The 16693-nt window shown below is 34.1% G+C and overlaps 1 pseudogene; it reads right to left on the reverse strand.

Moving 5' to 3' along the window:
• Nucleotides 1–15186: 15186 nt before the first annotated feature.
• LOC114505987 lies at nt 15187–15829 on the reverse strand (annotated as a pseudogene).
• Between the last annotated feature and the right edge of the window lie 864 nt (nt 15830–16693).

Consider the following 16693-nt stretch of genomic DNA (forward strand, 5'->3'; position numbering starts at 1 on the left):
GGCCAGGGCCAAATGAATGTAAAACTTAAGTGATTGGGAAAATGTCCAAGAAAGGGTGGTAATTTAAAAACACCAACTCAAATAGAAAAATTTTTAATAATTATTAAAATACTTCATCAAAATTTCAAAATCTATCCCCAACACACACAATTACAAAACAACAATTATTAAAGGTTTTAGTCATTAAAATATTCAAAAAACTAACATATACTTTTAAACACTTTTTGAGAAAATAGAAAAAAACTATTACCTATCCTTTTTCACAGCTAGCATGCCCTGGAATAGTAGGACTCAAAGTAACAAGTCAACTGTTTGTTATTGATCAGCACTGAAATAAGGTTTTGCACTGGAATGTAAATCAATGTTTTGCTTCCTTCACTGAGAAAGTTATGCATTAAAATGTTAGCTGAATTAAAATTGGCTTAGTGATGTAGTTAATTTACACTGTGGACCAATGTTCTTATTTCATGTGATACAATAATAAACAGTTCAAAACCAGCACCTAGCTGGGTGGGTAAATTGGTTGGAGTGTCACCCCAGGAACCAAAACATTTCAGGTTCAGTCCCCAGTCAGCATGTGTGCAGGAGGCAATAAATTGATGGTGAGGATAAAAGAGAAAAGAAAAAAAAAAACTAGCACCATAAATCTGGCACAAGTTCATACATCACTCTTTAAAAAAGTTATTCTTGAAACCAAAACAGGACCAGGATAGACAGGAAACATTCAAACTAAATTTTTTAATTTAGAAGTATCCAAACCAAAATATTCTCAAACTGAATTTATTGAGAATTTTTCCCTGGCTGGTGTGGCTCAGTGAATTGAGCAGCAGCCTGAGAACCAAAGGGTCACTGGTTCAATTCCCAGGCAGGGCACATGCCTGGGTTGTGGGCCAGGTCCTCAGTAAGGGGTGCTCCAGAGGCAACCATACATTGATGTTTCTCTCCCTCTCTTTCTGTGCCCCTTCCCCTCTCTAAAAATAAATAAAATCTTAAAAAAAACAAATTTATTGAGAAATTAAAACAAAACAACATCAACCACAAAAATAAAAACAAAGTCAGGTTTACCCCAAGGATTCTATAAAACTCAACACCAAAGAATAATAAATGAAAGGAAAAATACTAAAATTAATAAACTTTCTTAATAAAATATGGAATACTTAAAACACACACAAAAAAAACACAACTATGTGATTGTATTACCATTTCATTGTAAAAATCATAATCCACCCTTTACCATCCAAAAGTAAATAAATATGATAATCATCATGATTTATATCCAAAATATATGTTTGGAGTAATTATCAACTAACTTAAAAAACAAAAATAAAATAAATTTTACTAATAAAAAATGACTGTGACAGAATTACATAGAATGTTTAGTAAGTTCTAGAGAAAATTATATGAATTAATAAGATTAAAATTGTACAATATAATTTCTGTATGTTATTTCTATAAATCAATTATATTATAAATATAATTTTAAGAGATAATTTTAACTGTATCCCAAATAAAAGATATATATAATTGTATCTAACAAACATGAGTAAAAAACTCATGTGCTTATGGGAACCCCCATGCACTGTTGGTGGGAATGCAGATTGGTGTATCCACTATGAAAAGCAGTATGATGCTTCCTCAAAATGTTAGAAGTAGAACTTCCTTATGACCCAGTGATTCCATTTCTAGGACCATATCCTAAGAAACCCCAAACACTAAAGTACTTATTTATAAAGTATTATAAAGTACTTACAAACTCAACACAATAAAAACAAATGACCCTATTAAAGAATGGGCAAAGGACCTGAATAGCTATTCCTCCTAGGAGGACATGCAGATAGTCAATACACATATGAAAAGATGCTCAACTTAACTAATCATCAAAGAAATGCAAATTAAAACCACAGTGAGATATCATCTTGAAACTGTCAGAATGGCTACCATCAATAACTCAACAGACAAGTGCTGGTGAGGATATGGAGAAAAGGGACCCTTCTGTACTGTTATTGGGATTGCAGGTCAGTGCAGCACTATGGAAAGCAGTATGGAAATATCTCAAAAAATTAAAAATGGATCTGACTTTCAACCCAGTGATCCCACTTCTGGGGTATATCCAAAGGACCTCAAAACACTAATTTGAAAGAACATAAACATCCTTATAATCATTGCAGCATTGTTTATAATCACCAAGATATGGAAGCAACCTAAGTGTCTATCAGCAGATGAGTGGATAAAACAACTGTGGGATATTTACACAATGGAATACTACTCAGCTGTAAAAAAAAAAAAAAAAAAGAAGAAAATCACCCTGGCTGGTGTGGCTCAGTGGATTGAGTGCCTGCCTGTGAGCCAAAGGGTCATGGTTTGAATGATTCCCAGTCAGGGCATATGCCTGGGTTTTGGGCAAGGTCCCCCAATAGTGGACACTTGATGGGCAACCACACATTGATGTGTCTCTCCCTCTTTTTCTCCCTCTTTTTCCCTCTCTATAAAAACAAATAAATACAGTCTTTAAAAAAGTTTCTTGGAATGATAACATTTAAAAATAAATAAAGAAAGAAATAATAGTTTTGTATTGACTCACTCATGAAGAAATAAATAGGACAGCATAGAATAGTATTTGATAATCTGCATTAGGATAGATGAGGACAGAATATGATGGAATATGATACACAAGATATGATACACAAGAATAGAATAAAATTGAATTTGATAGCAAAACATTTAGTAAAGTGTCCATCAATGCATGGAAACATTATTTTAAATAAATGGCATTGTTAATGAAGGATAAAATAATGGCATCTTTAATTAAAAATATTAAAACTATCACTCATATAGAAAAAAATCAAATATTGACACAAAGCCTTTAATTCAAAAATCAAAACTTTTAAATTTTTATATAAATATGGAATACATGACCTCAGGACAAGAGGGACTTCTTTAACAAATGACATAGAGTACAAATCTTTGAAAAAGTTTTCTAAAATACTTGCATGCAATTACACACACAAACAAAGGCAGTCTAAGGCTGGGAGAAATGCAGTCATAAAACAAACAAGGAACTAATACACTGACATAACAATGATGAATCTGGTAAAATAAAGAAGGAAAGAAAGAAGAAAGGAGGGGAAGAAAGGAGGGGAGGAAGGAAGGAAGGAAGGAAGGAAGGAAGGAAGGAAGGAAGGAAGGAAGGAAGGAAGGAAGGGAGGAAGGGTAAAAATCCAAGAAAATTGGACAAAATGCAGCAGCAAGCAATTCAAATGAAAGGAGGTGTGACTGGAATTTTAAAATGTTTAACCTCAATGGCAATAGGAAGAATGCAATTTAAAAATATAATAAGGAACATTTTCATAATCAAAGACTGGCAACACTTAGTGTTAAAATACACTGTTCTGACAAGGATGAGGAGAAAATATACTTTTTATAACTTGTTGGTGGGAATTTAAATAGGTACAACCAATTTAATGGGTAACAACAATACACAGAAAATTTGAAGATGTCATATCTAAGACCCAGCAATCTTTTCTCTAGGGAGGAAATTACATATAAGTACATAAAAAGGTATATACATAGACATGCATGTAATAGAGAAAATTTAGCAACAATGTAACTGTCTATAAAGGGAAAACATAAACACATATTGTATTTATTTAGTAGATGATGGATGTACATAAATTATATGTTCCAAGGTGACCTATTCTCAAAGTTATGTTGAACAAGTGTAAGCAATTTGCAAAACAATGTAAATAACATATTTGAATAGACATTAATAAAATGAAAAAATATATATATTTTTTATAAATCTTTTTTTAAAGGTTTTATTTATTTATTTTTAGAGAGGGAAGGGAGGCAGAAAGAGAGAGAGAGAGAGACATCAATGTGCGGTTGCTGGGGGCGGTGGCCTGCAACCCAGGCATGTGCCCTGACTGGGAATCGAACCTGCGATGCTTTGGTTCGCAGCCCGCACTCAATCCACTGAGCTATGCCAACCAGGGAGGGGTTACTCTTTGAAATTTTTTAGATCTAACTCCCAGAATGATGTCTCTATTTCTGATCTCCAATATTCCACATGTCCTCTGAGACTATAATTCACTCTCCAGAAAGTAGCTCAATGCATTGAGTTCAGAATACTTGTAACTAGATACTACTGGAAATCCTATGTAATTCTATTTATCACTCACTTTGATTATGGTTGCCTGGGTTGTACCTCATAAGAAATGCAGTAGTAGTGGTGGGTTATAAAATTATTACTTCAAGTTTTGCAGTATAAGCTTTTTCAATTAATAGTACAGCAAATATCCATGACATAGTGTGAAATTTATATTCAGTTAAATAATACCTTTTAATAGCTTAATTCCTTGTGGAGGAATTTGTACATAAGGAAAAAAACAACCATATGTGTGTGTGTGTATCTGAATTCTACATGCATTTTATATAAATTCACTTTATTAATTAGATTTATTTTATTTAATATGTTATAAATCACACTGAGGTATGTAATCGATTATTACAAGAAATACAGGTAAACACAAAGAAGAAAATATTCACTTTACTTAGTTGACTATATTTATATGTATCTTCAGTGTGATTATATCTGCCAAATATATAAGTATTTTAATTCCATATGTTCTTATATTTAGCAATCTCAGCTTTCAAATTTGAGTAAATGATATTGATCTTTTTGAAATCACATGCACAGAGGCACACACAAAAACAAAGCAGTATTGCAGTGTCAATGTACTGACAGGCAAACCACACAGGAATGCTTTATTGCACTTGAAGTTTAGATGTCAACTGATATAGCACCAATAAAGTATTTGTTCAGGGTCTGCACTTTCACATCTCCTTCAATTTATGTGATGATTCAGTGTATCACTACTGCAAAGATCACAATCGGATGAAACTCTGCAAAGTATGAAATATACTCTACCCCATCTTGCCTTTGATTTATTTAATAAGACTTTTATATAGTATCTTAGAGATGGAATATGTTAGTATGGAGAATACAAGTTAATTCAATTGAGAGATTGTGTATTATAAATTTATAAAATTTTAATACCTTTCTGTTCAGGGCAAGAGACATATCCTCCTGCTAAATTAAAATGTTCATAGCACCTTAAAAAATTCATACACATTTGCATTTCTAATCTATTAAAGTAATTTTTTAGTAATTAAGACACTACAGTGGGCCTGGATCCTATAAACAATTTAAGGTTTAAGGAAGAAAGCAAGAAAATAATATATGTCTATTGAATTTCTCAGCAAATAAAGATGTGTATGTTATTTTTAATATTACAATGGTAGTCCACAAAAGAAATAACAATAAAAATATTTAGTGAACACTAAATCTGTGAAATAAGCCCAAATTAGAAAAAAGTGAAAATTACTTACATACTGCTTAAATATGTTTCTTATGCATTTGTTAGTATTATTTATATATAATTAATAATACATTTTATAATTTAGTAAAGTGTTTCAGAGTTTCAGCTAATTTTTTTGTTTACTATCAAAAAGCATAACTCATAATCAATAAACTGAAATGAAAATTCAGCATCTTTGGTACACACTCTCCTAAATCCAGGTTGGCAATAATAAGCAATTTTAATTGAAGATTTAATCATCAGAGGGTGTGTTTTGTGGCTACCTCATCCTGGTGGACTCAGTGAGTTGTATGTTTGCACAAAAGTGTTTTTAGGAACCATATTCAGGATTCCTCAAGATAGAAGCAGACAATCAGTTACTCCACCTAAAATATCTCCCAGGCTAACATAAGGTCTTAGATGTTTGTGTTACATAGCCTTAGGTTTCATCAAAACATTTCTTTGAAAAATAAATATGTATCACAAAGCATTTTTTGGGAAACTGTTGTCCATGCCTATTGGTATTCTTGCATTTAACCTTCATATAAAATGAAATGGCCCATATGAACTTGAAAGTAGTTTTTAAAAAATGATATAACAAAATGTTAAATTTGACAACTACATGTATTTTATGTAAAATATTTTTCCTTTTAAAAGATTACACAGAATGTCTCCAGTTTAGACATCCACCATTGTAACCATTAATTGTCATCTGTTTCTCATCAAAAACTCCATTGAAGAAATAATTTTAAAGTGGAGGGAAAAGGAATAGCATAAGATATGACAAGGTAGCTGAATGGATAAGAAAAGAAGACACACATATATATGCTGTCTTCAAGAGACCAACCTCAGAATGAAAGATACACACAAGCTAAAAGAAAAGGGATAGAAAAAGATAATCCACGTAAATAAAAAGGAAAAGAAAGTTGGGGTAGCAATGCTTATTTCTGATAAAATAGACTTTAAAACTGAGACATAATAAGACACAAAGAAGGACACTGCATAATGATAAAGGGAACAATCCAGCAAAAGAATATAACCCTAGTAAGTATTAATGCACCCAATACAGGAGCACCTAAGTATGTAAAGCAAGTCACGATGGACATGAAAAGGATAAATTGATAAAACTGCTGTCATAGGAAGGGATTTTCATATTCTATTCCTTCAATTGCTAGATCTTGCAGACAGAATATCATTAAGGAGACAGCAGCCTTAAATGACACGAATAGATTTAATTGGTATCTTCAGAGCATTTTACCCCAAAGCAGCAGAACGTCCATTCTTTACAAGTTCACATGGAACATTTTCTAGGATCGACCACATATTAGGACACAAAACAAGTCTCAATAAGTTTAAGGAGATTAAATCATATCCAGCATGTTCTCTGACCATAATGCTATGACACTAGAAATCAAACACAAGAAGAAAACTGAAAAAATACACAAACACATGAAAGCTAAATACAGTAACATGTTATTAAACAATGAATGGATTAACAGTGAGATCAAGAAAAATCAAAAGATACCTTGAAATACGTAAAAATGAAAACATAACAACCCCAAATCTGTGTGACACAGGCAAAGCAATCGTAAGAGGGAAATTCATAGCATTGCAAGCCTATCTCAAGAATGAAGAAAAAGTCCAAATAAACAATTTAAGTTTACACTTAAAGGAACTTGAAAAAGAACAACAAAGAAAGTCCAAACTGAGTAGAAGTAAGGAAATAATAAGTAAGGAAAAATAAATGAGGATTTGAAAAATACAAAAAAATGTGCAGTGTCCTGTGGCAGCTCCCTGAAGGCTGGGGGCAGGGAAACGGGATGGAGAACATTCTACTGAGGCACAGAAAGACAGGCAAGACTGAAAAAATATCCATCAACAGCGCAAACCAAATGATGTATAATTCATATGGAATACTAGTCAGCAATAAACAGTAAAAAGCTACTAAAAATAGAAGCAACATGGATGAATCTCAATATCATTTTGTATAAAATAGTCTAGATGCAAAATATTATATACAATTATAATGTGATTCCATTTATATGAATTCCAAGAAAAGGCAAAATTACTGTAATATATGGTTATATAAATCAGAAAGTGGTTGCTTCAGGCAGAGGTAGAAATGGATAGGAAAAGGGCATAAAGGAACTTCCTGGGTTATATAAATGTTTTTTATATTGTTTTTGGCAATAGATAAAAGGATTCATATAACCACCTGTACTCACTGAATTGAATGATTAGGATTTTCATTATATGTAGACTATACTTCAAAAAAGCCCCCAGAAATCATACTTAAGAAAAAGTATTAGATGAACTTTTCTTTCTTGTCACTTTATTTCATCTTTCATCCTGGAGATTTCTATTTGTCTTGGCTTTTTATTAATTACTGACATTTAATACTTCATACTTTTTTCCCCTGCAGCAATAGGCCATAAACTCAGCTCATCAGTTTGAGGCCCTATTTGATGACGATACCCTATATTTCCCATTAATATTCAGAGTTGAGCTCTAAATTCCTATTATATAAAAGGTTTGCCTTTACCTGGCCTGTGTTGCCCATTCTCTGCTTCATTATCTCTGCTGCCCAAATTGTTTTCCTGGACTTTGAACCTATTGCCACTTCTGGCCTTTAAAAAATGATACAAAAGATCAATGAATCGAAGAGTTGGTTCTTTGAAAAGACAAACATATTAACAAACTTTTAACCAGAGTCATCAAAAAAAGAGGACCCAAATAAATAAAACCAGAAATGAAAGAGAAGTAACAACTGACACCAAAGAATTACAACAATTATAAGAAAATATTACAAACAACTATATGCCAACAAATTAGAAAGGCTAGATGAAATGGATAAATTCCTAGAAACATAGAATCTTTCACAACTCAATCAGGAAGAATGAAAGAATCCACACAGACAGCTAGTGAAACTGAAACAGTAATCAAAAAATTCTCACCCTGGCTGGTGTGGCTCAGTGGATTGAGTGCCAGACTGCAAAGCAGAGAGTCGCTGGTTCGATTCCCAGTCAGGGCACATGGCTGGGTTGCAGGCCATGTTCCCTGGAGCAGGGAGGGTGAGAGGCAACCACACACTGATGTTTCTCTCCCTCTCTTTCTCCCTCCCTTCACCTCTGTCTAAAAATAAATAAATAAAATCTTTAAAAAAATTCTCAACAAACAAAGAGGACTGGACTAGATGGCTTCACAGGTGAATTTTATCAAACATTCCAAGAGCTAACAACTTTCTTTACCAAACTATGTCAAAAAAATTAAGAGAAGGGAAGACTCTCAAGTTCACTTTACAGATCCAGCATTATCCTTGTTCCAAAACCAATGAAGACACTACAAAAAAAGAAAATTATAGGCCAATATCCCTGATGAACAAAGATACTGAAATCCTCAACAAAATATTAGCAAATCAAATATAGCAATGCATCCAAAAGATTATAAACCATGGGATTCACTCTGGGGATGCAAGTTTGCTACAATATTCACAAATCAATAACATGATTCACCACATAAACAAAATGAAGGATAAAAACCAACACGATCATATCAATAGAGGCAGAAAAAGCATCCACTAAAATTCAGTACCCCTTTATGATACAAAAGGAAAAGCCCAGCAAAGTGAGAATATAGGCAACATACCTAAACATAATAAAGGACATATATGACAAACTGTACCGAATAGGCAAAAATGACAAGCACTGTCTTAACACAGCAAACAAGAAAGGGATGCCTGCCTTCACTTCTCTTTTTCAACACAGTACTGGAAGTCCTAGCCACAACAATCAGGCAAGAAGAAGAAATAAAAGGCATCCAAATTGGAATGGAAGAAGTAAAACTGTCATTATTTGAAGATGGCATGTACTGTGTATAGGGAACCCTAAAGATTCCACCAAGAAATTCATTTATCAGTTCTAGTAAGAACTGATAAGTGAATTAATTAAAGAAGCAGGATACAAAGTTAATATTCACAAATCAGTTGCATTTGTATAATCCAATAATGAACTAACAGAAAAAGAAATTAAGAAAACAATCCTATTCACAATTACTTCAAAAAATAAAATAACTAGGGAATAAATTTAACCAAGTATGTAAAAGATTTATATGTGGAAAATTATATGACACTGCAGAAAGAAACTAAAGAAGATACAAATAAATGGTAGCATATACTCCATGATAATAGATAGGAAGTATTAACATTAAAATGCCCATACTACCCAAAGCAATTTATAGATTCAATGTAATACCTATTAACATACCAGTAATGTATTTCACAGAACTAGAACAAACATTTCAAAAATGTATATAGAACCACAAAAGACTCCGAACAACAACAGCAAACTTGAGAAAGTAGAACAAAGTTGAGAAATCCCCCTACCTAATATCAGACTTACTATGAGGCCATAGTAATCAAAACAGCATGGCACTGTCATAAAAATAGACACATAGATCAATGGAACAGAATAGAGAGACCAGGAATATGCCCACACCTTTACAGTCAATCAATTTGACAGAGAAGACAAAAACATAAAATGAGTGATAGTTTATTCAATAAATGGTGTTGGGAAAATTGGACAGATACATGTAGAAGAATGAAACTAGACCATTTTTTACACCACACACAATAATAAATTCAAAATGGATTAAAGACTTAAATGTTAGACTTGAAACCATAAAAATTGTAGGAGAAAATATAAGCAGTAAAATCTCAGACATTGCTATGTGGCAAAATTTTACCTGATACGTCTGCTCAGGCCAGGGAAACAAAAGATAAAATAAACAAATGGAGTTACATCAAACCAAAAAGTTTCCTCAGAGCAAATGAAACTATCAACAAAAGTAAAAGACAACTCACTGAATGGGACAACATATTCATTAATATATCTGATAAGGGCTGAATATCCAAAATTTATGAAGAACGTATAAAATTCAACACCATAAAAAAAAACCTCAATTAAAAACTGCACCAAAGACCTGCCTAGGCATTTCTCCAGAGAAAACATACAGAGGGTCAATAGACATATGAAAAGATACTCATCATCAATAATCATCAGGGAAATGCAAATTAAAATCACAACGAGATATCACTCAGCTTACACCTGTCAGAATGGCTACCATCAACAAATCAACAAACAACAAAGGGTTGGTGAGGATGTGGAGAAAGGGGATCATGTTTGCTCTGTGTGTGGGAATGTGGATTGGTGCAGCCACTGTAGAAAACAATATGGAATTACCTCAAAAATTCAAAATGGAACTGCCTTATGACCCATATAAATTCCTGGGAATTTATATGAAGAAATTCAAAACACTTAATTTGAAAGAATACATGCACCCCTATGTTCATTGCAACATTATTTATAACAGCCAAGGTGTGGAAGCAGCCCAAGTGTCCATCAGTAGATGAGTAGATAAAACAACAGTGGTACATTTACACAATGGAATACAACTTGACCATAAAAAGAAGAAAGTTTTACTTTTTGTGACAACATTGATGAATATGGAGAACATTATGTTGAGTGAAATAAGCCAGTCAGAGAACAACAGATGCCATATGATTTCACTCATACATGGAATCTAATGAACAAACTGTGCTAACAAGCAAAATAGAGGCAGACTCATGTAAAGCAGGCTGACAGCTCTGGGGAAGTTGAAGGGGTGGAGGGATAGAGCAAAAAAAGAAAAAAAGGCTGATGGACATGGAGAACAATTAGTGATTGTTGAGATGGTTGGGTGGAGGTAAGAGACGTGACAAGGTAAACTTTTATTTTCCAATTTTCACTAAAGGCAAACTTTGAATCATACCAAATTCAAGCCAAATGCACTGTAATATTTTTGCATGTCTGTGATAGAAAAGGCTTTATGGAATCATAGCATTATGATACACAATGTGACTTTGACAAGTGAAGCATATGACCCTGGTTAGCATGGCTCAGTTGGTTAGAATGTTGTCCCAAAAGTTTGGGGCCTCATTCTTGGTCAGGGCACACACCTAGGTTGTGGGTCGGTCCCCATTCTCGGCACGTATTGCATGATCAATTCCAGTCAGGACACATATGGGAGGTAACCAATCCATGTTTCTCTCTCACATCCATGTTCTTCTCTCTCTCTTTCTCCCTCTCTCTCTCTCTAAAATCAATAAAAATATTTAAAAATAAAAAATAAAATTAAAATAAGTGAAGCATGTGAAGTTTGTACAATACATATGTAACATACTACTTTTAAAATAATTGTCCCAAATTAAGACAAACTTTATGCATAGGGTTAACTTTAAAAGTTTAAAATCTTAGGTCATGTTTCAGATAATATACAGGGATGGGCAAAAGTAGGCTTATAGTTGTGAGTACATGAAACACAGTTTATTCTTGTATTATTTATTTAACCTGAATATCTTACTCCATACAAATAACAGTAAACCTACTTTTGCCCTCTATATGTTACTTTACTAATAGCATATAGGATTCCCAAATCTTTTCTCTTCTTTAGAAGAAAAGACTCCTAAATGTCCCACCTAATGTCCCAATGACATGGAATTCATAAAAATCAAGGAAGAAATGCTGATATGTATATGTGTATATATATGTATATATATATGAAACAAAGGACCATCGGTATGCTTCTCCAATAAAAATTAATATTAAAAAGTTCAATTAATTTTCTTAGAGATATCTGAGATAGCACTTCCCCCCAAAAAACCTCATCCTTTTGCAACGTATGTGGAAACATTACTCATACAATGAGAATCATGGTTTTAGAGTCTCTTTATGACATCCACTGTTATTTGCACAATGCTCAGGTGTCCCAGTATTCCACCAGTAGTGCACCATAAGTTTGTAATTTCCTGTGAAAAGGTTACTTTTTGAATAACATTCTCCTTCATCTATCTGCTAGTGAATGCCACTGGCATGAAGTACATAGTACAGTCTGTAGTGATTTACTGGTATATGGTAATTTATTTGTTCACAAGGAAATTTGATTAAATCCATTTTTTCCAGGTAATTTTCAGTAGAGAGGAAATGAGTTATAGATCTGTTGTTAATTATTTCCTATTGTTGTAGTATAGTAAACTTATGATTTCTATTCATAAAACAATTAAGAAAGGGATTAGGCAAACCATCAACAGGAAGTAAATATTTATTTAGGTATTGTTTTATTTTCTACTGTTGATCCTATTGCAGATGTCCCCATTTTTATGAAAATATTTAAAATAAAATGTTTAAAATAAAAACATCAATCAAAAATTTGTATCTAGAATATTTGAAATACAAATCAGTAAAAAGACAACATAAGAGAAAAATCAAACAAGCAAAAAAACTCTATTAAATAGGAGACCCAAAGGCTAATAACTTTTATGAAAAACAACTGCAGGCCAAAAAGACAAAAAGTACCAGGTGTTAGTGAAAATATAGAAATACCAGAATTCCCATAAGTTGTTCATATGAGTCTATACTAGTGCAACCACTGGGAGTAATTTTTTACAATATTTATTAAAGCTGAGTATGTCCATGCCACACAACCTCTACTCTTGGTAATATAATATACTCATCAAAATGTGTGCACATGTTTACCACAATGGTCAAAGAGTACAACCTATGATAATCCCAAATGTGAAATTTCCCAAATGCCCTATCTACCACTGCATGGATAATCAAAGCTTTTCCTAAAATGGAATATCATGCAGCAACAATATTTGAGTGATCTACAACTATGTACAACAATTTGGATGACTCTTACAAATGTTGAATGAAAAGAGCCAGACACAATATAATACTGGCTGTATAATTGCATTTATATTTAGCAAAACAAACAAAAAAAGACAAACCAGCAAAACTCATGTCTACCAGATGTGGTCAACATGAACAGTGATGAGGGAGGTAGTGACTGAAAGGAGAAAACAGGCAGCTTCTGGGACTCCAGTAACATGCAGTTTTGTAATCAGAGCAATATTTACGTTGTGAAATGTATACCCTATTTGTGGTGTTGTGCAATAGTCTGTCCAGAAGGCATCCAGCCATGCAATATGAAAAATAGAAACATTTATTAAAGAAGATACAAGATACAAGAAAAATTGCACATAGGACAATAATGTCTCAGGCCCTTTCAAAGAGGGTATACCTTGGGACCTCATATGGTTCCCCCAATCACCATCAGATGCCCCATTTAATTTTCTGGATTCTCATCAACAGTTTGAAATCTCTTCCTTTTCAAAGGTGATTTTAGTTTGGGGAAAAGCCAGAAGTCACAGGGCACCAAATCTGGGCTTTAGGGGGGCTGAGGCAGCTGGGTGATTTGAAGTTTTGCCAAAAAATTCTGCACCACGCATGATGTATTAGCAGACACATTGTGGTGATGAAGCTGCCAGTCACCAGTTGCCCATAGCTGTGGCCTTCTGAATCATCCAAGTAGTTTCCATGGAGGAATGTTCAAACTTAATGCAAAATTTGATGCAGTTTCATTGCTCTATTTGCTCAGTCATTTTGAATGGGACAGCCACACATTACCCATGATCACTCAACAGCATCTACCACCCTCACTGACTAGTACAGTGAAGTCATCATTGTTCACACATTCACATCTCCTTGGCTGTCTGGCAAAATCTCCTTGGCAACATCGATGTTGCACAAACAGCTCTCCTATTAACAATGATTGGAATTTTTCTGGACAGACTATATCCATCTCTATTACACCTCAGTGTGAAGTTTTTTTTTAATTAACACATTTACATGGTAAAGCACACACATACACTACAGAAAAGCAAAAGCTTCTCTTTCTGCTTACCCCCTCCCCATTCAACCCAAGTCCCTTCATCCCTAAATGTTACAAAGCTGAACCTAAATTCATGTAGATCCTTCTCACATTGGGGAAGCTCTTGTTAAGATGGAGCACAGAGGATACAAAGGTCACATTAATATGCAGCAGTTTAAATTAATTACAGGATGATAGCTTTGGCTTCAATAAAACAATGAAACTACTGATTGTTTTCCCCATAGGATCTCAGTTTGACTTTCTATTCAAATTTCTAGATGATTTTTCTCATGAAATACCTATCTATGAGCTTTATCAATCTGTAATCTACTCTTTCATCTAGGAACAAATGAATATATGTTATCTCAAAATAAAAGAGAGCAGAAACTCAGAGAGTATTTTTTTTTCATTTTGAACTAAATATAAAGCCCACTAGAATATGCTGGGTTTTAGATGTCTACAAAATTAAAAGCTGGCCTGTAGTAACTCTGGGCATGAAGAAGAGGATATTCGGCCAATGTAGTGATTGACTTAAGCATCTAATGTTGTTTTTTATCCTTGTAGTCTGAAGAGTGGCAATGACCCTGCTCTAAATAAACAAGCAAGCTCTTATCTGTGAGGCAATTCAGAGCTGAGCTGAGCCGAACCATAATTTTCATAAACACACCCTGACTAGAGACATATTATTACATTACAAATTGAAGTATTTCTTTAAAATTGCTGCTAGAGAGCCAATAAAATCTCTGCTGAATTACACCCATGCTTGCTGAAAAATTACTTTCAATCAGAATGGCAAGAGAGCTATTAATAATCTTTCAGAAGCTGCTTCATACTTACTGAGGTAACCAGGGAGTTGCCATAAAAAGAGGAGCTGAACTTCTCCTCCCCCCATTTCTTTACTATGACAGTGTGATTCGAGTCTCATTAATCTGCAATGATATCTCCCTATTGTCAGCATGATTGGCAGAAATGGCTTTAGACTAGGCTAATATTAAAACAGTGGTCATAGCATCTCTCACCCATTTATAAAGAGCTTTATTTGCAGCACTGTACTATGTGTAACTGAAAGCTTGACTTTTCTTAAACTGAGAATTATATTTTACTTGGTCATTTTTGCTTATAACTGAAACTCTGGGAATTCAAAATTAACACCCTTGTTTGTGAGCTTCATAGAGACACCGAAAAACATTTCAGCCTTGTGTTCCACGTTGTTCCATTGCACTTTACACAGATGAACATTTATGGGCCAGCTTCCATCGAGTTCCACATGGATTCTCTTGCCCACAGTTTCACTGAGGAAAACCAAGTCCTCCAGGACACTGTCAGACTGCAAGACTGTCAGACTGAGGATCCTGGGATGCTCTTGCTTATCCCCTGTACGACTTTTTGAGTCAGCCTAGGCAAAATTCTCCTAAGTGGTAAGGACAACATGCTTCCCACTGAAATTTTCTTCAACTCCTGTATGATCTGGACGTGGATTTTCTGTAAAGGCTTCAGTTATGGGTCTTGAACAAAGATTATAATATCTTTCCGACAACAACCAACTTCAATTCCCTTGGCCGCTGTAGTGCTCAGCTCCTCTATCAGGGCCTTTTGTCCGAGTTCATCTCTAACTCCAGCAGAGCCTAGGAGATGCTGGACTTGAACTGGTCTCACTTCTCATTGGCGTTCACATCCATGGTGCTTCTGCTTGGTGAGCTCTGGCTGAGAAGAGGCCTTGGTGTCATGAGAGCTCATCATTTATTAAACGAAATGTAAAGACTATCAGTGCCAAAGGCAAGAAGTTGGCACTATATAGCTAAAGTCATTTAGCATTTGCACATCATTCTGAAAGATCAATTATTACAATATTTATTTTGAACTATAGAAGTTGTATCCACAAAAGTGAGATATCTGTCTTCATCAGTTAAATATCTTTAGTCCCCAATGTTGATAACTGGATATCGCCTACAACAGGCAGCCGCTTTCTGAATTCTGAGGAAGTAATAATTTTTAATTTAGGCATTTAGACATTTCTCAATTCATCTTCATCATTTCTTCCTTTGAATTAAGTACATTCTTGTTTTATGAATCTTGTCTGTAAGCCCTTGCTGAATAAACTGTAGCAACTGTAAGATGCCCTCGAGTGAGAGGTGGCTCGGCTGCCTCATTACTCAACACTGTGGGGGAAAGATTGGGTAGAATGAACTTTACTGTTATCCTCACACTTGAACTTTCAGAACCTCCACAGAATCTCTGCTTTCTATTAGTCTTGTGCCTAAGAAACAGCAAGGAAAAAAAGGGAAAGAATTTGTAAACAAAGATTAAATTTCTAGTGACCGTGTTACCAATTGAATCTCCTTAATCTATTTACACCTCCCTAAGTTTTCCTCTTTCTGTGGAAGGCTGAAATTTTGTGCCAGGGAGCCGCTACTTTTGATGTTAATAATTTATAGAAGTTGGCAATAGACATAATCACTTTAAGTGTTATGGGAATAGCAGCTGTGAATAACTTAAATATCTATGAGGCTTGGGGAAGGAGAAGTAGCATTCCTGTTATGTATTCAGGGTATGTTTATTTACAGTGCAGAATTAAATTTGCTGCCCTAAAT

Source organism: Phyllostomus discolor, chromosome 9 (assembly GCF_004126475.2).
Source record: "Phyllostomus discolor isolate MPI-MPIP mPhyDis1 chromosome 9, mPhyDis1.pri.v3, whole genome shotgun sequence".
In the NCBI taxonomy this organism is placed as follows: domain Eukaryota; kingdom Metazoa; phylum Chordata; class Mammalia; order Chiroptera; family Phyllostomidae; genus Phyllostomus; species Phyllostomus discolor.